Source organism: Nannospalax galili, unplaced genomic scaffold, assembly GCF_000622305.1.
Source record: "Nannospalax galili isolate Female #2095 unplaced genomic scaffold, S.galili_v1.0 scaffold747, whole genome shotgun sequence".
Lineage (NCBI taxonomy): Eukaryota > Metazoa > Chordata > Mammalia > Rodentia > Spalacidae > Nannospalax > Nannospalax galili.
Genome location: NW_008357686.1, coordinates 672,335 through 694,428, shown reverse-complemented (window position 1 = coordinate 694,428; position 22,094 = coordinate 672,335). Strand labels below are relative to the sequence as shown.

Here is a 22,094-nt window from a genome sequence, read left to right as displayed (position 1 = left end):
TAAATAAGGTTTTATTGAAACACAGCCGTACTCATTCTTGTACCTACTGTCCATGGTTGATTTTGTGCTTTAACAGTGGAAATGAGTAGTCACAACAAAGACCATATACAAAAACCTAAATTTTTATGATTTGGAACTTTATTGAAAATGTTAAAAAAGAAAAAGAAAATGTTTGCTGACGCCTGCTCTAGACCAGTGCTATTTAGTAGGATTTATTTTATTTTATTTTATTTTATTTTTTGAGACAAGGCCTCATAAGGCCCAGGATGGCCTGGAACTTGATATATAGCTAAGAATGACTTTGAACTTCTGATCCTCCTGACCCTACTTCCTGAGTGCTAGGATTACAGGTATGTGCCACCATACCTTGTTTATGTGGTGCTGGGGCTCAAATCCAGGGCCTCATGCATGCTAGACAACTAAGCTACATCCCTAGCACTTTAGTAGAATTATAATGTAAACTGAACATGTAATAAAAAATTGTAGTGAGTAATCACATTAAAAAATAAAAAGAAGCAGGTGAAATTGATTTTAAGAAAATATCTTATGGGCTAGAGAGATGACTCCGTGGTTAAAAGCCCTTGTTGCTCTTCCAGAGGATCCAAGTTCACCTCCTGTAACTTACAGCCTGTAACTCCAGCTTAAGGGGATCCAATGCCTTTGGCCTCCATGGGCACCCACACTCACATGCACATACACATAATTAAAAATAAAATAAATCTTAAAAAGAATATATCTTAATATACTCAAATATTATCAATTAACATATAATCAATATAAAATGACTAATAAAGTATTTTACACTTTTTAAGGCTTTAAAATTTGATGTGCATTAGGCATATTTCACATGCTTAACAATTACAAGTGGCTAGTAATTAGCATATTGGGTAGCTTAGCTCTAAATCCTTGCGTTCAAAGTATCATACCCAGACCAGTGGCATTATACTACCCAGGAACAGGCAGGAAAAGCACCATCTCAGGCTCTGTTATGAACTTATTGAATCAGAATTTGCATACAACAAGTCCCAGGTTAATGAGATGTATATTAAAGCATATATATTAACACATATAGTTGTGTACTGCATTGCTCTACTATCCCTCTTTGGGATAAAGGCCCAGGGCACCCTAGGTATTATTTAAATATAAAACGTAACTTTCAGGTTAATTTGTCATTCTCTTCATAGATCATGGTTGAGTTGTCAACTAAAGTGACAGTGCACCAGATGCTGTAAACTGAACTGAAGAGGAACTTTCAGGGAACTTTCAACTGCCTAAGGATGCCTGGAGAATGCTGCTCTGCATGAGAAATTCAGACTCCTTCTCTACTAAAATCCTTTACACAGACTCCATCTCAGATGTAAATGTGGCAACCAGGCACTGGATTGCTCAAGCAGCATTCAACTCAAGAGGTTCATGGGACAGAAACAAAATAGTTTCACTCCATTTGAAACTGGCTCATGGCAACGGTCTGAAGCAAACACTCAAGCTTTAGGACATGAACTCAATGGGTTCTTCTGAAAGGGTACCAACCCCGTGTTTGTATAACAGGAAAGTTATAACATTCATCATGCTCAGATTCAGGAACTGTGCACTCAAGTCAAGGGAAACCTGACAGTCTGATTTCCAGGTTCCAATGACTTAGAATAGGAATTCCTATTTAAAGCAAAGAAAATAAGAAATGAGGAAGTGCCAGTCCTTGTTTCTCTGTGTAGGTGTTGACAAGCTATTAAATCATTAGGCTGTCCCTTGCCAGAAGCAGCAGAATAAATCTTGGAAGTTGACAAATGGTCAGCGGCTCTGTGTGTGCCTGCACACTCAGAGGCACACACAAAGGGCACACTGTTTCCCTTGGTTTATCTCCTCGCTGTGTAAATATTTCATCTGACATTTGGATTGGATTCTTAGTTAAGTTCCCACCAAGCTGATGGTTTTTTAATCTGCTTTCATCAGCCTACAATAAACTGTCTAACCATGCAGTATACTCTGCCTACTGGCAAACAGAACAAATGGAACCAGGAGATCCCCGACATACTTTTCTCAGATGTCTGAAGACAAGGAATTGTACCCAAGTACTGTCCAAGCCAGAGACACAAGCTGCGGCGCTTGCTTGATCCCGTTATACCAGCACCAGTGAGCCCTCTCAATGAGACCAGTGCCAGCAGGAGGTCACAACACAGAGCTGGGACCTTCCATCCTATTAAGACAGATCTTTGGCTCAGTCCAATTGTGTCAGTGCCAAAGATGAGGATGGCTGTAATCTCATTCATTCTGGGTTGTATTCATGTTGGCTTCTCTCCATTTCAGATGAATTCATTCACTTGTCCAAAATATACGAAACATGATGATAATCTAAACCACAAATTACTGGCTCCAAAAGCTCCTATATAATAATAAAATGAAGGAACATGGATGACCCTCAAAAAGATCATGTTAAGTGAATGTGACCAGCAATAAAAGACCACATATTGTAGAATTCTATTCATATGACATGTCCAGAATAGACAAGTTTGTACAGACAGAAAGTGGACTAGCTGGTAGGAGTTGTGTGAGAGGAGCTTAACTACTACTGGGTTTGAGATTTCTTTTAGGAGATGATAACGTACTGAAATTAGGTAGTGGTAATGGTTATAAAACATTGTGTATGAAACTCTCTCCCCAATGTAGGGTCTACCTATATAGCTCAGGCTGGCCTTGAACTTCCTATGTAACCCAGGCTAATGGGCCTAATCATGAAATTCTGCCTCAGCTTTCTGAGTGCTGGGATTATAGGCATACACCACGATGCCTGGCTGATTTCACACTTTCAGTGAGCTGCTTGTATGGTACAATAATTGTATATAAATAAAGCTGTTAAAAACATTAGCCAGGCATGATGGCACATGACTTTAATCCCAGCACTCAGGAAGTAGAGGCAGGCAGATCTCTGTGGGATAGAGGCCAGCCTGGTCTACGTAACAAGTTCTATGCCAGATGAGACTACATGAAGACCCTGTCTCAAAAAGACCCCCAAAAAATTTAAAGGAGGGGGATGTAGCTCAGTGATAGAGTGCTTGCCTAGCATTCACAAGGCCCACAGTTCCATTCCCAGCATTGCACTCCCTCTAAATATGGCAAACAATTAAAGGGCTATTAAATATTTTTTACCTTTCTCTGTAAAAATCTTTCTATACAGCAACTTCTCAGTTTTCCTATTCTGTATCTTACTTATAGGAGAAGGAGAAGAAGTGAAAGACAGGCATACAAGATGACACCAGAAGGGTCTACCCAGGCTACTGCTACAGTCCTCTGCCCTCCTTCACTGTTCATTCATTCACGGAAAGCCTCCTATATATACACCAGGTACTGGAGAAATAGCGTGAGTAAATGCCACTCTTTCTATTAAAAACCTATCAAAGTGATGCTCTTTTTTCAAAAATAATTTATTGAGAATTTCATACATGCATATAAGGTGTTTTGATCAAATCCATGCCCACTCCCTCCCCTCCAACTCCTTCCATATCGCCTTACTACTTTTTTTTCTGATAACTTCACGTACTCTTTCTTCTTTTTTATGGGGTTTTTTGCTACTCTAACATCCCCCCCCCGCTGAAGAGGTAACCCCAAAATCTTTTAAGAATTAGATAAAAGCTCCCAAATACTTCAGACATTTTTGGCCTTTGGAACAGAGTATATGGCTAAGAGGCCCAAGGACATTTTGACTTTTAGCCAAAAAACTGGCTACTTTTCTTTGGGGTCTTTTTACCCTAACTGCCTAGTCAATTCCTACCTCCTATTCTTATCACACCACCCTCTGAAGAGGTTACCCAACTTGCAGATAGGGAATTGGGACGCAGACTGCTCTGGCTTCTTCCATGCTGAACAGGGAGGGACGCAGGGTGAGGCAATTGGGGTACTACTTCAGTGGGTCTATCTAAAATACTCCCAAGTTGCATAACTCTTACATAGTGATGCTCTTAACATTGAGCCTGACTCATGAATTTGCCTGCTGGACCCTCCTAGGTTAAAAGTTATGAATGACAGTGTTAGTATTATTAATTTTCCAGTACTGTTTTTGAAACTGGAAATTGATAGATGATACGGTTTGCTATGTTTGAATGCCTATAGTGAAAAATCTACTGGGTAATTTATACTAATAGTAAAGCAGAAATATTTAAAGAACAAGGAAAGGTGCAAATTTTCTGTTTCCCCAAGATACTGGAAGCAAGAATTTTTGACAAAAAATAACCAAAGCAGAAAGGTAACAGCGTGTATTTTGAGGTTTCCTCCTTTAAAGTGCGTCACTTCTGTGAATCCTTGAGCTTTATTGGGAGGTAGCATTTTGTCTCAGAGTAGATGAGGAGCCATATCTGTTGGTAATACTTTTGGTAGTACTGTGGGGCAAGCTGTAAAAAGGAGAGCCATTGTTTATTTCTTCAGACAGTGTGTTGGGTGGAGAAATAACATTTGATCTTTGGAGCCAGGCAGCCCTTGCCTCAAATCCCAGCTCACACTTTTAATTTAGGCTATCATCTCTTAACAGTGTAGGGGCCATTCTTCCTGTCTCCAGTCACATCCCTCTCTAATTCATCCTTTACACAGCAGCTGAGTAAACTCAAAAGTACAAATTGGAGGTTGTCACTCTCCTACAATAAACCCCTCAGTGACAACACATCTTTGACAGGAAGGTCTTGCCTTCACACACTCTCTAGTTGTACTTCCTTACCCTTCACCTGCTCATCTTCATATGATAAGTTGTTTGCAGTCACACACAGACATATACCTATGTGCGCCTCCCTTCCCACTGGGCTGTTACACTCTCTTAGAATCACTTTCTACCCTTCTGGGCTTGATCCATGGTGAGTCATTTTTGCATTGGGACTGAAGGCAACAAATGTGAGAAGAGCCAGATGCCACAGCAAGTTAGAGCCCTGAGTTGGCTTGCCTCCCCTGGCTTTGGAAGCTAGATTAATGACTATTGAAATATTGATAATAACTGCAAAAAGATAATTACATTTGAGTATAACATTCTTGTTTGTTTGTTTGTTTGTTTGTTTTTTGTTTTTTTGAGGCAGGGTCTCCCTGTAGCCCACCTGGCTTGGAACTGGCTATGTATACCAGGCTGGCCTCAAACTCACAGAGATCTGCCTGCCTCTGCCTCCTGAGTGCTGGGACTAAAGGCCATGCCCGGCTTGAGTTTAACATTCTTTAAACTTCATATAAAAGTTATGTAAGTAATATATGTATACAGTGAAAAATTTCAATGGTAGAAAAGGGTATTTAGAAAAAGAAGACTCATCTATGTCCTAGATACCCTATTCTTTTAGCATTCTCTTTTTCTTTTCCTATTTGGAGAGCCTGCATATGCAAGCAGAATGATATCATTTTAACATAATACTGTAATGTACTCTACACAGCAACCTTTCTCATTTGCCTTTTTCATTTCACCATGTTATCTTGGAGATCCTTTCACAATGTATTATATTTAATCAATCCTCTACTAGACTGGCTTTTTTTTATTTTTTAAATATTTTATTTATTATTTTTATTTTTGTGTATGAGTATGTATTGCCTGCATGTATGTGAGTGCACCCATGTCATGCAGTGCTGTGGAGGTCAGAAGAGGGCATCAGATTCCCTTAGAACTGGAGTTAAGGACAGTTCTTAGTTGCCATGTGATCTGGAATCAAGGCCTAATCTTTGTTTTAGCTAAATTCAGCAGATTTTAGACGTGTCCTTCCACCTAATTCCTTAAACCACCAACACTAACAAGAACTACCTAAGTCCATAAGTCATGAAATATTCTGGGTTTTGAACAAAAAGGTAAAGATCATCCCACTTACTCTGTGTGTGTGTGTATGTTTTTTAAAATTATTTTATGTGTATGAGTGTATTGCCTGCATGTATGTAAGTGCATTCATGTTGTGCATTGCCCATGAATGTCAGAAGAGGACATCAGATCCCCTGGAACTAGAGTTACAGACAGTTGTTAGTCACCATGTGGGGCCTGGGAATCAAACCTAGGTCCTCTGCAAGAGCAGTTAGTACTCTTAATTGCTGAGCCATCTCTCCAGTCCCAGAGACTGGCTTTTTTAAAAACATCTATAAAACTACTTTTAAAACCCTTTCACTATTCTTGCTGTGTTCCTGATCATCAGAAGGAAAACTCATTAAAAAGTCAGTTTATTTTCTTTTTTATTAAAAATTATATGTATTACTTTTGTCTTCTAATTACAGAAGTAATACATTACACTTACTCATATTTAAAACACTGGATAGCAGTTTGGTGAATGTCTTTCATGTATTTTTTCTTTTTACATATTTTACTAAGACCTGTTCTCAAATTTGAGGGGGAACTGCATGATGACACACAATAAAAAATAGCTGAACATGTTTCAGCTATAAACCTATATGAAGTGCCTGACCCAATTTAATTCACACATTAATTTTACAAAGCATCTACTTTTCTTCTCATTTTGCAGATTGGGTAAATAAGGAAGAAGAATTACTCAGACTCATACAACTTAGGGATTTGAACTGGACCTATCAGACCCCAGTGATGCTCTCATGCATTGTACTCCCCATGTCTCTGCCAGCTCTACAATGTCTAGCAAAACAGGAAAGACACAGGCCCTCTGGTCCTGTAATTCCATTAGCAGGTATATGATCTTCAACTCACATGCCCAAAGAGAAGCACAGAAACAAAACGTTCACTGGGATGGACTGTAGTGACAAAAAAAATCAGGAGCAATCCAAATATCCATAAAGATATGAAGAGATAAATAAAACAGAGTAGCCATACAATGAAATACTACCAAGCAGCTGAACAGACTGAACTAGATTTATATGGATAGATCTCAAAAACAATATTAGGTGAAAAAAGGTTGCAAAATGACATGTAAATCAGTGCCATTTATGTCAATTAAAGAAACAAATCATTCATTGCTCCACTCTAAATCTTGTTTCTGATCACTATGAGAAAGGACTGGAAAAGAAAAGAGAAAGGACTGGAAAGATATACATCAAATTCATGATGATCGACCCTTTGCGATATAGGTAGAAGAATGAGACTGGGGATGAGGTTCAGAGGATAACTGATGTATGTATGATAATGTATTTTAAAATATTTTTATTGATTCAAGAATTTTATATAATATATTTTGATTATATTTATATCTCCCTCCTTCCACCCCTACTTTACAACCTCTCCCCCTGATTTAATGTCCTCTATTCCAAGGGCTAGAACCACATCTATGATAATTTATTTATTTTTTTATTTTTATATTTATTTTTATTTTCTGTGTGTATGAGCGTATTGCCTGCATATATGTAACTGCACCTGTGTGCAATGCCTGTGGAGAGCAGAAGAAAGCATTGGAGTCTTCTGGAACTGGAGTTATGTCAGTCACCATGTTCGTGCTGGGAATTGAACCTGGATCCTTTGCAAAGCAGTCAGTGCTCTTAACCACTAAGCCATCTCTCCAGCCCCAATAATTTATTTTTTAAAGATAAAATTTTAACACATCTCAATTCTGAATGCTGAGAATATATGAATTTGTTATATTCTTTCCTGCTACTATATTATATTTAAAAATAGTATCAGCTAATGTTTACTGAGCCCTTACTATGTACCAGGTAACTCTCTAAGTGTTTCATATATATTGACTCATTAAATCCTTTTAGGCAACTTATGAGATAGGTATTACGTTAGCTCTATTTTACAGATAAGGAAACTGGGACATAGGTGGGTCCCATAGAGTAACTTCTCTGGATCACAAAGCTAGTAAGCAATGGAACTAGAGTTCCAAACGTGGGTGTAACAGGCTCTAGGAATCATTACTTTATATTGTACAATCTGTTTTTTTTTTTTTTTTTTGAAATTCTCAAAGTCTAAGCAAAACACAAAACGAAGGTCTTCGATGCTGGGGGAATGCAAAGTCAGAGAATGAACACAACTGTGTGGTTGTTACCCGGGCTGTCACCTTCTCATTGCAAATGCTACACTAACCCAAAACAAAACAGCAGACTTCTTCAAAAGAGCACAACACACAGAACACAAGGTGATGGGCCACACCAGGGACGTTACAGGACACATACTCAATTTGAGCCAATGTGTGAACTGGGGTTTGTAGGAGTTAGTTAAGCCTAGTTTCTCAGCTCCAAAAGGTTAGGGCAGGCAGAAGTAGAAGCCAAGCAGGGTGGAAAAGTGAGGATGTATGGAACAGGGAAAGCCTTTGCCTTCCTCTTAAGGTAGGCCTGTCTGTTCCCTGCAGAAGAATTCAAGGATGTAAGTACCTAGTGCTCAAATTGAAGAGAGAAGTACAGAGGATGGGGGGGGGGTTCTGGGGTTTTCTTTCTGCTGTTGCCTGTGGTTTTAGAGTAATTTCACCACTCTGATGTCATCATCAAAGCAGCTCCCCTGCTCCCAATAAATATCAGGTAAGGAAAAACTGTGGGGTGAAAAGAGGAAGAATGTCTTGCTGAAAAGGGTCTGAAAGGTAGCAGCCAGCCACAAGGATCAGCAGCTGGCAGCACAATGTAGCAGGGAAGAGCTTAGACTCCTGAGCCAGCTCACTGGATCTGAATCCTGGCTCTGCCACTTATTCATACTGTCAACTTGGGCAAGCCATCTGTGAAATGGGGATAATAATAGAGTTGCCATGAGGATCCAGATGAGTAAATTTATTTACAATGCCTTGAATAGTGCCAGGCACAGAGCAGTCTCTTGATGAGTGCTTGCAATGCTTAGCGCCATGCTTACCTAGGACCTCCTTGTTTCCAGGAATTGTTGTATTAATAGGGGGCCAAGGAAATGTCAGACATTTTTGCCCTTGAATCCAGGTTAGCCAGGGATACAGATAAATATGTGAATTATACTGCAATGTAACAAGGTCTCATTATGTGTCAGGAACTGCGAGATCTCAGAGAAAGGACTGACCACTTATGGAGTGGCAGAGTGTCCAGGGAAGATTTTACACATGACATGGGAGTTGAAGCCAGAAAGGAAGGAAGACTAAGGAGTTCACTGGGCAGCCAAGTGAGAGGAAGACTGGTTTAGGAGGACTATCCTGGTCAAAAGCATGGCTGGTCCCATGGTTCATGACAGAGGTAGGGTTAGTATAGTGGGAAAAATAGATTATGGCCTAGTATAGAGGGATCCTGTGTTCTCTGTAAGTAATTTGGAACCTGTGAGCTCTGGGAGCCTGTATACATGTGCATGTGTGAGCATGTGTATGTGAGGCAGGGGGGGAACATGGTTAAGGTTCATTTCTCAAAAACAAATGATATACGGGATGGATACTATATGAGAAACTGAAAGGAAACCAATCAAGTTGCCCTGATTCCCCTATCCTCACCTCACAATCTTCCTCCATTGTTCTGGTTATCAATGATTTGTCCATCCAATTGCCCAAGAAAGAACTTTGGAGTCCTTGGTCCATCCTACTCTTTCATCCCAGTATTTACTACTATTATGAAACTTTGCTGCTTCTATCTCCAAAATACACCTGGAATTTAGATGATCACAAGAGCCTCTTGCCTGGTCATTCTAGTTTCAGTGGTACCCCCCTCTAATCCTTTCTTTCACGTATACTGCTATGGAATGATCTGTATCTCTACAGCCCCTGCCACTGAGTTCATTTGTTGAGGCCTATCTCCTAGTATATTTGGGATAGGGAAGTAACTAAGGTTAATGAGGGGTTGTAAGGGGATGTGTGATCTGATAAAAATGAGTGTCCTTGTAAAAAGAGACATCAGAGGGGACTCTTGCATTCTCTGTCACACAGCACTAAAAAGTGGCCACGGGAGAATGCAATGGGAAGACAGCTGTCTACAAGCTGGAAAGCAAGCCCATATCAGATGCTGAGCATGTTGGCACCTTGCTCTTACACTCTCGGCCCCCAGAACTATGAGAAAATAGATACCTGTTATTTACACCACTACATCTTACTATATTTTGTTATGACACCCTGAGATGACTAATACACTTAGTTTTTAGCTCCATTATTGATACTTGTTTATGCACTGTGTGTCATTTTCCCCTAATTGGTTGTCTGGTGCAGCTTCTGCCTTTCCACTAGGCCATAAGCTCCTCATAGTCATGAATCATGCCTTTTGACTCACCAGAAGCACCTACAACCAAGTTGGGACCACAGAGGTAGTTAGTAAATGCTTTCAGAAGGTCTAGATGCATGCAACTGCACAGGAAATAGGTTGAACGTTCATAGCTAGGAAAGGATACTGGGCCTGGAGTTGCTGTTAGCTGTCACAGATGTCTTAAGTGTCTCCAAGTAAATTAGCGTAGTTCTCCCTTTCTATCCATTTGTTTCTTCAGCTGTGTTGTTTCTTCCTCCCTTATGGAGTTTCAGCTAGGATTAAATATAATCCAGTATTTTCAGAACCTCTATGAGGAAGCAGAGAACCTACCTGGATTTTTGATTCAGAAGGACCTGGGCTCAAAATCTAGCTTTCTCACTTCCTAACCTGGTTGCATCACTGATCTAGCATGAGGTGTTTTCTATCCACTGTGCACTCCATCCTCACAGCCACCCTGAAAAGTGGGTATGGAGAGCATTATTTTTGGAATGAAGAAAGTGAGTTTCTGAGAGTCTGGAGAAATGATCCGACATCATGCTGCCAGTTAAAGAATCAGAATCCCAGTTGATTTATCTTTGCAGAAGCCCATATTCTTTCTACCATGCCACAGGTCCCCGAAGAGGACAAAGCTTAGCATCTAGAAAGATTAACTTCCTACATGAGACTTAACAGGATTCCGTGAACCAGGGACAAAAGTTCTTGCCTTTCTTTGGGCAAACAGGAAGCTAATGCCTTAATGCTTAAGTAATGCAAGGCCAGTTGGAGCCAGCTTTTTAGAAGGGACCTTGACCCAAAAGAGATAACACTATATCGCTGGGCTAAGGGTGCCATAGGGGGCAGGGATATAGCGGCATTATTTACTGCTGTATTCTTAGCACCCTTCACTGTGTCCAGCCCCAGGAGGCACTTAATGACTGTGGAATGAATATAACCAGTGTAGCTCAAGGGCTGAACAATATTATAGTCTGTGACCTGGTATTGTGGCCACTAGGAAAGTGTAGCTATAGGATTAGGCTTGAAAGCACCTGTCACATAGCCACCAAGGTTTGGAACCAAACAAGTATATATTTTTTAAAGTTTTTTTGATTTATTTATTTTTATTTTATGTGTATGAGTGTTATGTCTGCATGTATGTAGGTGCACTTGTGTCATGCAATGCCCATAGAGGACAGAAGAGGGTGTTGGATCCCCTGGAACTGGAGTTACAGATGGTTGTTAGCTGCTATGTGGGCACTGGAATTTGAACCTGGGTCTTCTGCAAGAACAGTCTGTGTTCTTAGCCACTGAGTCATCTCTCCAGCCTCCAAAGAAGTATATTTTTGATACATTTCAGAGTCCACAGTGAAACAAGATTCCCTAATGGAAATTTTCCCAAGGACTGGATCCAGACACCTAATAAAAGGGTTACAAGTGGACTTGCATATAATTTGCAAATGGTTTATGTCTAACTACATTTTCTGTCATTTATTCCCTGGTGGTTTTCAAGGCAAAAAATTTATTGCTCCTCTAAAGGTTATTGTATAATTTATAAAAATAATAAAAATTTATCTCCTTCTTAAAAAAAAGGCTAGGCAGTACTGCATTTCACCGTCAAGGCTGTTTAGCACAGACAACTCATATCTTTATTATTGCCATATAAAATGTTTGATCAATCATATTTAGGTTCTACTATAAAACTTAAAATGTGAGGTATAGCTATTCATACTAGCTAAAATGACTGATGTTCTTAGGACACCAAGTTCTATGTCATTCGCACTAGGACTGTCCCATTCAAATGGCACTTTGTTTTTGGATTTCAATGATCTAGAGGCCCTTCAAGTAGAAATGTGTCAGTGAGGACTGAAAGCAAAGGCAGTTTCTCTGCTTCTCCCAAGCACAGTTAAGGTTCAATGGCAGTCACTCTTCTTGAGAGCAGGGAAGGCTGAGGTGACAGAGAGCAGAGCTGTGAACACCCATTGCTAACTCCCAGGCGGAAGTTTTGCTTTGTAAGCTGATCCTTGACAGAGCAGCAATTTATAAATGGAAAGAGATACGGGTCTCATCATTCAGCAAGCATTTATTGAGGGCCTGCTATGTGCAAGACACTAGATAAGCATCACAGCTTAATAAGGAGAACTTTCAAATCCACCAGGCCCTTTCTTGTCATTGCCTTAAAATATCCTGTCCTGTATTTAAAAATGACAACGTAATCATGACAAGCAAATCCAAACTTGACACTAGTGCAACTTATATTTGCCTTCTCCAGTGATGATAAAAAGGACTCGGGATGCTTTAATAAGCATTTGCACACATTGTTCCCTTGGCTCAGAATTCTCTTCCCCTTCTCCTGTCTGCCACTTGAAATCCTACCCACCCTTTAAGGTACAGCTCAAATAACATCTCCTTCTTGAACCCTTGTGACACCCCCTGAGCAAATTAATCATTCTCTTCCATACACTCACAGATTGCTTTGCAAGGATTCTCTACTCACACACTCTATTTGTAATTTCTTATTCTTTGCTCTGAGTTCCATAAGTCAAGGGATCCTCTAATTCATCTTGGTATCCCCAGCACAATGCCTGTAAGTGGCAGTAGTCTGTAAATGATTGCTGAAGCTTTCTGGTCAACCTAAAGAAGACATTTATTAATATGTTGCAGAATACTCCATAACAACCTAACAAGGCCTTGCACGTAGTATATGTTCAATAAATGCAGGCTGGCATTGAGCGTAGAAATATGGTGCTTCTTTTAGGTCAAGGCTATATATAGCAGTTATTGCTAGTCCTCCTGTGAGGCCACAGCAGCAGGCACCAGCTTTACATGAAGGTCCTTGTAATGTTCCAGGTACAGAATGTTACACTTGCCCAAACCATCACCCATGCTGGTTTACCAGAGGGCATAAAATGTTCCGTTGCCCGTCACTTCCTGGAGCTAGGAAATTTGCTACTGAAGTGTCTTGTTGGATTGCTTTCAGATGAGAGAAAAATATACCAGAAACCACCTGAAAGACTTGACATCTTTCAGAGGACCTGCTGATCATTCTTGCCCTCCCCCTCCAAGCATGATCTATATTCAAGAGACAATTCAGAACACAGCAAAAGGTCCTAAAAAGAATCAAGATTGAATACAATTTAAACTGTACCTTTTAATCACAGTGGATAGTCCCTAATATATCTTAGAGTTATGAATTTGATGCTCATGAAAAGTGCTATGAGGCAGAAATGTAAAGAAAATGAAAATCGGTAAACACTAATTAATGTCAAAGGACTAAGAAAATTGCACAACATGGTCTTTAATCAGTGATTTCCAAAATCCTACTATCTTTTCATGGGTGTGGGGGAGGTTAACCCCCTTTTTCTCTTTGAAAATTGATGTGTAGAAGGGAACTCCTTTTGTAGTTTGAAAGTTCTACTTTTATGAGAAATATACATATTTTGTAGCCTATTCAGTATATAGTCACGAAAATATTTTTTTTTGCTAATACAGCTACAAAATGGTTGATTAATTCTATATTGGCTAGAAACCAGTTAGGCAGATGCCAGACTTCCCCCAAGCATTCTAGCATTCTAACTAAGAGTAACTGAGTTGAGGGGCTGGGGATAGCGGGCCTACCCAGCAGGCACAAGGCTCCAGGTTTGATCCCTGATACCAAAAACACATACACATGGGGATAGATAGCCCAGCAGTTAAAAGCACTGGCTGCTCTTGCAGAGGACCCAGGTTCAGTTCCCAGCACCCACATGGTGACTAACAACTGTCTGTGACTCTAGTTCCAGGGGATCTGATGTCCTCTTCTGACATCCAGGGGCAATGCACAACATACACGCAGGCAATAGACTCATACACTTAAAATAATAAAAAAAAAAGACACACACACACACACACACACACACACACACAGAGTAAGTGGGTTCTTTGCCTCTTTGTTCAAAACCCAGAATATTTCATGACTTAGGGACTTAGGGAGTTCTTGTTTAGTGTTGGTGGTTTAAGGAATTAGGTGGAAGGACACATCTAAAATCTGCTGAATTTAGCTGAAACAAAGACTAGGCCTTGCTTCCAAATCACTGTGAGAGCTATTTGAACAGTAAAACACTCAAGAGTCCAAAGATCAGCAGAGTTTTTCAGCGTAATCCCCTTCTGTCTCGGTCAGCTTGCAGAGGCATGGGCAAGAAAAGGACAGGGCCAACACAAATGGAACTGTGTGTGAAGGAAGGAAAGGAGGGCCAGAACAGTGGGTGAAAAGTTAACCAACTTCACTCAGACCACCATATTAAAACCAGATGTTTCTAAAATGTTGGATGAGAAAAACTGGTGTTACTGATAGCGTGAACAAACCCTTTGTGCTTTCCTCCCAATACAGTATCATTACAGGGCACTCGAGGTGTCATTTTCTTTCATTCCACATGTAGCACATTCTCAACAAGTTAAACCGTTTCTAATCTTGTGTAATTAGATAGGTCTCGCTACATCCCTCAGTTGAAGGATTTTATGAGCTCCCTTGTTCTGTCTCCCTTTTGTGACAGCTTCTTTGGGGCTGGAAACTAACATTTGCTAACATTTCTTCCCTTCTGGCACCTGTCAGCTGGATGGGCTCTGGGAAAAGGAGGATGGGAGGGAAGGAATGCAATGCCTACCCCCTCCCTGCCAGGCTTGGTATTAGAGCCCTCTTTGTCTCTACTAGGGCTTACTCTGTTCTGGAAAGTGCTATTAAGTACACATTCAAAATAAACAATGGGCAGAGGGATGAATGAAATGATGAAGTTCTTCATTTTTTATTTAATTTATCATAAATTTCAAGTTCCTTTGTTTACTATGTAAAGATTGGGTGAGCTGCTAGCCAGAGATGGAAGCTCTTTCATACAGCCCCAGGGTGACCCACCCTACAAAGTGGTGGAGGCTGGGTTCCTTGATCTCACCAGCCAGTCACTCTGGGCAGAGCCCACCACAAGCTACAGCAACCCGGAGTGACTGCCTTCTCTTCCCTTCAGAGCACAGTTTGAGGAGTCATCAGACGTTTGACATCAGAATCAAAGGCTATATAAACACAAGGGCTTTTACTTCAATGCAGAAATAATAATCGCCTTTTGGAATTAAAAGTTTTCCCTTCAAAAGGGTTTACAGCTCTTCCCCCACTAAGTGCTTTTCTGGGGTCATTTCTTGACCATTCTGTGACGTCTTTGTGAGGTTGCTGACTGGCAAATGCTCTCCATGTGTAGATGGGGAAATCCAGAATTAAGGCCGATTTATGCTTCTATGCTGTGGGACTTGTGCATGATTGATTATATGCAGGGCCTGACCTCTCACCACAAAATTCTGTGGTTTTTGTCCAATAATGAGAAAAGACAACTGAAGGAGTGCAGTATACAACAGAAATGGGTGAGTGACAGGGCCACCTGACGTCCCCTAGTACTTTACAGTTTATAAATCGCTTTCAGAGTTGCCCTTTCATGGATAGGCAGTGTTCACTCCTATTTCACTAAAGCAACTGGATGGCAGAAATAAGTGCCTGAGTTGGCACTGGCAGAGTTCTGAATTTCTCACGCAAGGGCGGGGCTACTCGGGTGAGCGCTGTGCCTTCCAGGAATAGTACCGGCCGAGAGAGACTTCTTGTAGACGGCCTGGATCGGAGATTAAGTCGGGTTCTCTTTGCATTCCATTTAGCAGTTTGCTCATGCTTTCACTACAGATCAGGCTCAAGAATTCCTCTGCCAGCTGAGAATCTGAATGTTGCTTTGGCTGTGAGACAGTATCTTATTTATTCTCATAAATCCCTTCCCCCTCTTGTCCCTGATTACTTTCACCCTAAACTGGAAATGGGGGCAAATGATGTGAGCATTTGGGTACTGGACAGCAGCCACCCTTGGCAGCCTTTGTTCATCTCCGAGCTTCTCCCCAGCATTGACTACACACTCACCCAGACTAACACATAGTCCCTGTGGCCCTCAGAAGGGAGTTCCTCAAAAGTGCTGTTGAGGAAACAAAGCAAGTAGAGTTCAAGGGTGAAAAGCAAAAGTTGCTTTAAACAATGTTAGTCAGTTCCCAAGAAGGAGAGGATGAGGATGGGCCTCCAAGTGATCAAAGTGTTTTCCACTTTTCAGACTTCCACTCCAGTTCAAAATTGGAGGCTTGGGCTTCTTTCGACATGAGGATGTCAGCCCACCTCAGCCCTGTACACTGTCTGACATTTCCAGTGTTTTGAGCAGTATGCGGCTCAGTAACCCTGGCCAGAGAGAAAGCAGTCCCAAACTGGGAAGGAAGAAAAGTGAGAAGCAGCTGGCACAAATGCTGCCTAGTCCACTCCTCATTCTAGTCAGCTGTATAGACAACTGTCCCTTTAATTTAACCCTTAGTCTACCCTCCAATGACCAAGCTCATTTTGTACACAGAGGTCTCTTCTGGTTGCTGCTGTGCTGGTCATAAAGCACAGGAAAAGTGTAGAGGTAAGGGAGGTTGTTTGCAGGTGTTCCTTTCTGGAAATAGACACATAAGAAACAACACAGGAGGGCTCTGCACGGCCCAGGAGCCACTCGAGGCACAGTGTGGAGGGGGAGGACAGGCTGCACTGGCTTGCAGGATAGTTTCACTTACACTTCTATTTATAGTCTCAAAACTAAATATGTAACTGGCAGTTTCTGATTCAAGAATGGCCATTTGTGGGCATGTGGGTTTGTTTTTCTACACTTCAGCAATACTTTGAACATCTCTGATGAATAGAATGGCAGTTAATTACTCACTAACCTGGAGACTAGTAGGGTAAATTTTGTGCAAGCTGTTTTTCTCTCTGATGAACTTGGAATCCTTGTCTGTTCAGGATAGAAGTGACAGCAAAATATATTCTAGTTAAATCCTGAAAAGAACTCTGGAAGAATTGGGTCTGTTGTCTCAGGTCATATGAGCTACCAGAAGATGCCATTGGAAAGAAACTAGGTCTCTTTTCCTCTCTTCTAGTGGTTTCTGTCCACCCTCCAATCCTGTACCTTTAGACTACGAAATGTGCCTGCCATGGCAAAGTCTGTTCATTTTTCTCCTGTCCATTTCAACTGCTATCCTATGATAATGTTGGCATACTCAGTGCACCAGCACACCCTTGATGACTAGAGAGGACCTGCTTATTCTTATACTACTGAACTCCTTGGGAAAGACCATTGTGTCTGCAGTCTGCCCTTGGTTCCACAGGAAATGGTAGGAAAATGGGGAGAACTATATCCCCAGTGCAAAACTACTTCTGTGAAAGGGTACAGCCATACAAAAGTCTTGTTTTATTTTTTTTAAAACCTCTTTATAAAAATTAATTTGACAAATACTTGTATAACTGCTACAGGTATGGTTCAGTGGTAGAGCATTAGTATACCATATATGAATGCCTGGGTTTTATCTCCAGCAAGGTCCCCCAAATTGTACTTAATTATAGTGTACAAAGTGGTGTTTTCATATATATACATTGTGTCATGATGAAGTCAAGCTACTGAACATATCCTCTGGGCTTGGGAGGAGTGGGGAGATATTGGTCAAATGATACAGAGCATCAGTTAGATAAGAGGGTCTAGAAGTACCATGACTGAGTTGATATTAACCTACTGCATACATTGAAATTGCCAGCCTAAGACTTTTTCTGCAAGTTCCAATCTGAAAGTCTTAGAAGAAAAGAATTCCTCATCATTCCTCATTCAAAAAAGGTAACTGATAGATGCAAAATGCTTCATATACACAAATAATATTTGTATGTAATTTCTGCATTTAAACACTTAGTATACAAGTAAATTATGGAGCCTAATAATAGAATAAACACCTATGAATCTACCATTGCTCTTTGCAATCAACCGAATATGACCAGACACATTGATGCTCCCTGCACACTAATCCTACCCCATAACAAATGTTTTAAGTACTACAGCTATATGACAAAACATCATATCTGATAGAGGAAATCATTTCAATCTTGCTGTTCTTCAAGAATGCTGTGGCTTTTCTTTGCACACTCATATAAAATTTAAAACCAGCTTGTCAAATTCCATGAAACACCCTGTGAGATTTTGATACGAATTACAATGGCCATATTGATTGCTTCAGACTATCTATTGATTGTAAATGATAGCTTTACAATATTGAATCTCCCTACCTCTGAACAGGACACAGCTCTTTATCTTGATAAAGTTTTATAATTTCCTCCACAAAGAATCTCTGGCACATATTTTGTTCGATTTATTCCTGGCACCTTCTATTTTTACTGCTGTCATATTTTTAATCGCATTTTTGATTCTTGTTGCTGCTGTATAGACATGACACTTATCTCCTTACATTCTCTCTGAAATGTATATCCATCAGACTTTTTCATTTAGCTCCATCAAATTTCCTCCAAGAAAGACTTCCATGACTGCTCTGTTGCTTAGTCCAGTGGTAAATTCTTAGTGCTTATCTTGGTAGATTTCTCAGCAGCATATGACACAGCTGGCCACACCCTTCTCCTTGAAACACTTTTGTCACCTGGCTTCTAGGAGAGTACACTCTTGGTTTTCCCTCTCCCTCAATGGTTATTCTTCTTTCTGCCTTCCTTAATTCTCCTCCAACATTTTAATTTTGGACTGTCTCAGAGTTTAGTCCCTGCACATCTCCTTCTCTCTAGCCATACACACTTCCATGGTGATCTCATTCCTCTCATAGTTTTAAAATTTACCCATATGTTAACTCCCAATTTTCTAAAGTGAGTCCAACTCACTGTCAGGATCTAGCTAGATAGCTGTATTTTTCCCTTCTACCAACTTGACATCTCCAACTCAATATGTCCAAACTGAACTCTTTAACTTATCATTTGAAACTGTGCCTCCCACAGTCTTCTCTATCTCAGTTCCTTACTCCATCATTCCAGTTGCTTAGAACAAAAATCTCTGAGTCCTTGCATTCCCTCTGCCCACACGCAATATGTCAGAAAATCCTACTCATTCTACCTTTGAAATATATAGGAATTCCTATCATTTCTTACACTGTACTTATACCATGCTAGTTCAAGCCACCATAATCTTTTAAAAAGTAGCTTTATTGAGATATAATCCATACATCATAATTGTCATCCATTCAAATCTTTTCGTATATTCACAGAGTTGTGCAACCATCACCACAATCTAACTTGATAATATTTTGGTTTCCTCAAAAAGAAACCAGTATACATTAGCAGTTATTCTCCATTGTACCTCTCTACCCAGCCCCTGGCTTTAGGCAAACCCTAAATCTACTGTTTCCAAGAATGTGGTCTTTACTTCCGGTGTGCCATTTCTCTTTATTGCCATTTCCACTGTATGGATATAAAATACCACATTTTACTGATAGACACTGAGCAGTTGTGACATTTGGGATATCTCCACTTTTAAAATAATATGGATAGTGTTTCTGTGAACATTTGTGTACAAGATTTTGTGTGGACATGTTTTCATTGGGTGAATATCGCTAGGAGGGCAATTGCTGAATCACAGGTTTGTCCTTTGGAGGACCTGCCAGAGTGTTCTGAAGCAGCTACGCTGGTATTAACATTAGCACTGGCAGTATATGAGAATTCCATTTTCCCATATACTGACTATTTATTACTTGTTATTATTTGTCATTTTGATTGTAGTCATACTAATGGATGTGAAATGATATTTCATTATAGGTTTGACTTATATTTCTCTAATGATACTAGCATCTTTTCATGTTCCTGTTGGTCATTTGCATAGATTCTTTAAAAATTTTTATTATATTCATTCATGTGTGTTCATGCATTCATTCATTCATGTGTGTTCATGCATGTATGCCATAGTGCACCTGTGGAGAGCAAAGGGAAACCAGTGGGAGTTGGTTCTCTCCTTCCACCATGTGGGTCCTGGGAATAAATTCAGGTTGTAAGGCTTGGTGGCAAACACCTCTACCTGGTGAGCCATCCCACTGGCCCTTTGAATAGATTCTTTTGAGATATGTCTTTTTCAGATTCTTTGCCCATTTTAAATTATTTTTATTTTATTACTGAATTGTGACAGTTCTTTAATACTGAAGACACAAATCCTATATCAGATATATTATTTCCAAGTATTTCCTTACAGTTTACAGATTGACTTTCTATTTACCTGAAGATAGTGCTTACAGCCAGAATGTTTCTAATTTGGATACAATCCAATTTATTGTGCCTTTTATTGCTTATTTTTTAGTGTTGTATCTAAAACTACAGAGTAATATAAAGTCATAAAGACTCAATGTCCATAGTTTCTTCTAAGAGTTTTGTGGTTTCAGCTCTTACATGTGGGGTTTTGATGTGTTTTGTGTTATTTTTAAAATGTGGTGTGAAGTAGAGGTCCAGCTTCATTTTTTAACCTCAGCATCTATTAAACGGTTATTGTTTCTTGATTAAATCTTCTTAGTACTCATGTTGAAAACCAACTGACTGGGCTGGAGAGCCGGTGCAACTGGTAAAGACTTAGGCTCACAACCAAAAAGAAAAAACCAATTGAATTTAAACATAAGTGTTTTTTTTCTGGTTTCTCAGTTCTTTTTATTAGTCTTTAAGTCTATTGTAATGATACTACCAAAGTGTTTTGGTTACTGTAGCACTGTAATAAGTTTTGAAATCTATATGTAATAATGGCATCATAAAATCATTTGGAAGTAATCCCTCTTCCTTCATGTTTTGGAAAGATTGATTTTTGTTCTTCTTTAAATATGTTCTAAAACTTATCAGAGATGCCATATGGTGGTGGTGGATCTTTGGTGTTTGTTTAAACTAGGGAGGCCACTGAGCCTCCAGTTATACATATACATACACATACACACATATTTTATATATATATATATATATATATATATATATATAAAACCAATTAAATCTGTTTCATTGTTGTAGGCCTATTCAGATTTCCCTATTTCTTCTTGTGTCCTGAGTAGTAGTAGTTTGTCCTACTAGAAATTTGCTCAGTTCACCTAGGTTATATTAGGTGTTCACTTATAATTGTTTTTTCCCTCCACCCTCCCCCTGATTATAATTGTTTATAATATTAGCACCCATTATTTCTGTACAATAAGAAGTAATGTCTCCATTTTCATTTTTGGTTTTAGTCATTTGAGCTTTCTCTTTTTCCCCCATAGTCAACCTGCCTAAAAGTTTGTTAATTTTGTTAATTTTATCAAAGAACCAAGTTTTGATGATTTTCTTCATTTTTTCCCCATTTTTATTTCATTTCTGTCTACTGTACTTTTTTGTGGTGCTGGGGAATCAAACTCAGAGCCTTGCACATGTTGGGCAAATGCTCTGCCACCAGTCTTCTGCTATAGTATTCATTTCCTTCCTTCTGCTTGCTTTGGGTTTAGTTTGATCTTTTATTGAAACTCTTAAGGTGGACATTAAACTATTGATTGAGTTTTCTTTTCCCCTTCCTTCCTTCCTTCCTTTCTTCCTTACTAATACCCTTGCTCCTATGATCCTACCTCTGTTGAGCTTCTTCTTTCTCCCTTTCTTGTTTTTTTTTTCTTTTCTTTTCTTTTCCCCCTTCTGTTTTGCTTTTTGGTTTTTTGAGACAGCTTCCTTCACCAGCACCAGCTGATCTGGAACTCTCTATGTAGACCAGGCTGGCCTTGAACTCATAGAAATCTGCCTGTCTCTGCCTCCTGAGTGCTGGGATTAAAGGCAGGCCACCACACCTGACTTTCTTTCTTTTTTTTTTTAATGTAAACACTTATAGATGCAAATTTCTCTCTGATTACTCCTTTACCTGCATCCCATACATTCAGGCGTGTTTTCTTTTCATTTTCATTCCTCTAAAAACATTTTAAAATTTCTTTTGTGTCTTGTTCTTTGACACATAATGTAGGAATTTGTAGTTCTGAATATTTGTGATTTCCTTTTGTTATTTATTTCAACTTTCATTCTATTGGACCAGAGAACATAATTTGTGTAATTTTATTCTTTTTATTTTTTAAAAGATATTTATTGCATTTTATCTACCATCTATCTATCTATCTGTCTATCTATCTATCTATCTATCTATCTATCTATCTATAACCTATCTATCCATCGTCTATGT

At 39.6% G+C, this 22,094-nt stretch overlaps 1 protein-coding gene across 3 annotated transcripts in view; it reads right to left on the bottom strand.

Annotated features, from left to right (window-relative positions):
* The window catches only part of Hdac8 (histone deacetylase 8), a 246,386-nt gene that overhangs the window by 55,336 nt on the left and 168,956 nt on the right, over positions 1-22,094 (bottom strand). The gene's annotated exons all lie outside the window — the stretch shown is intronic.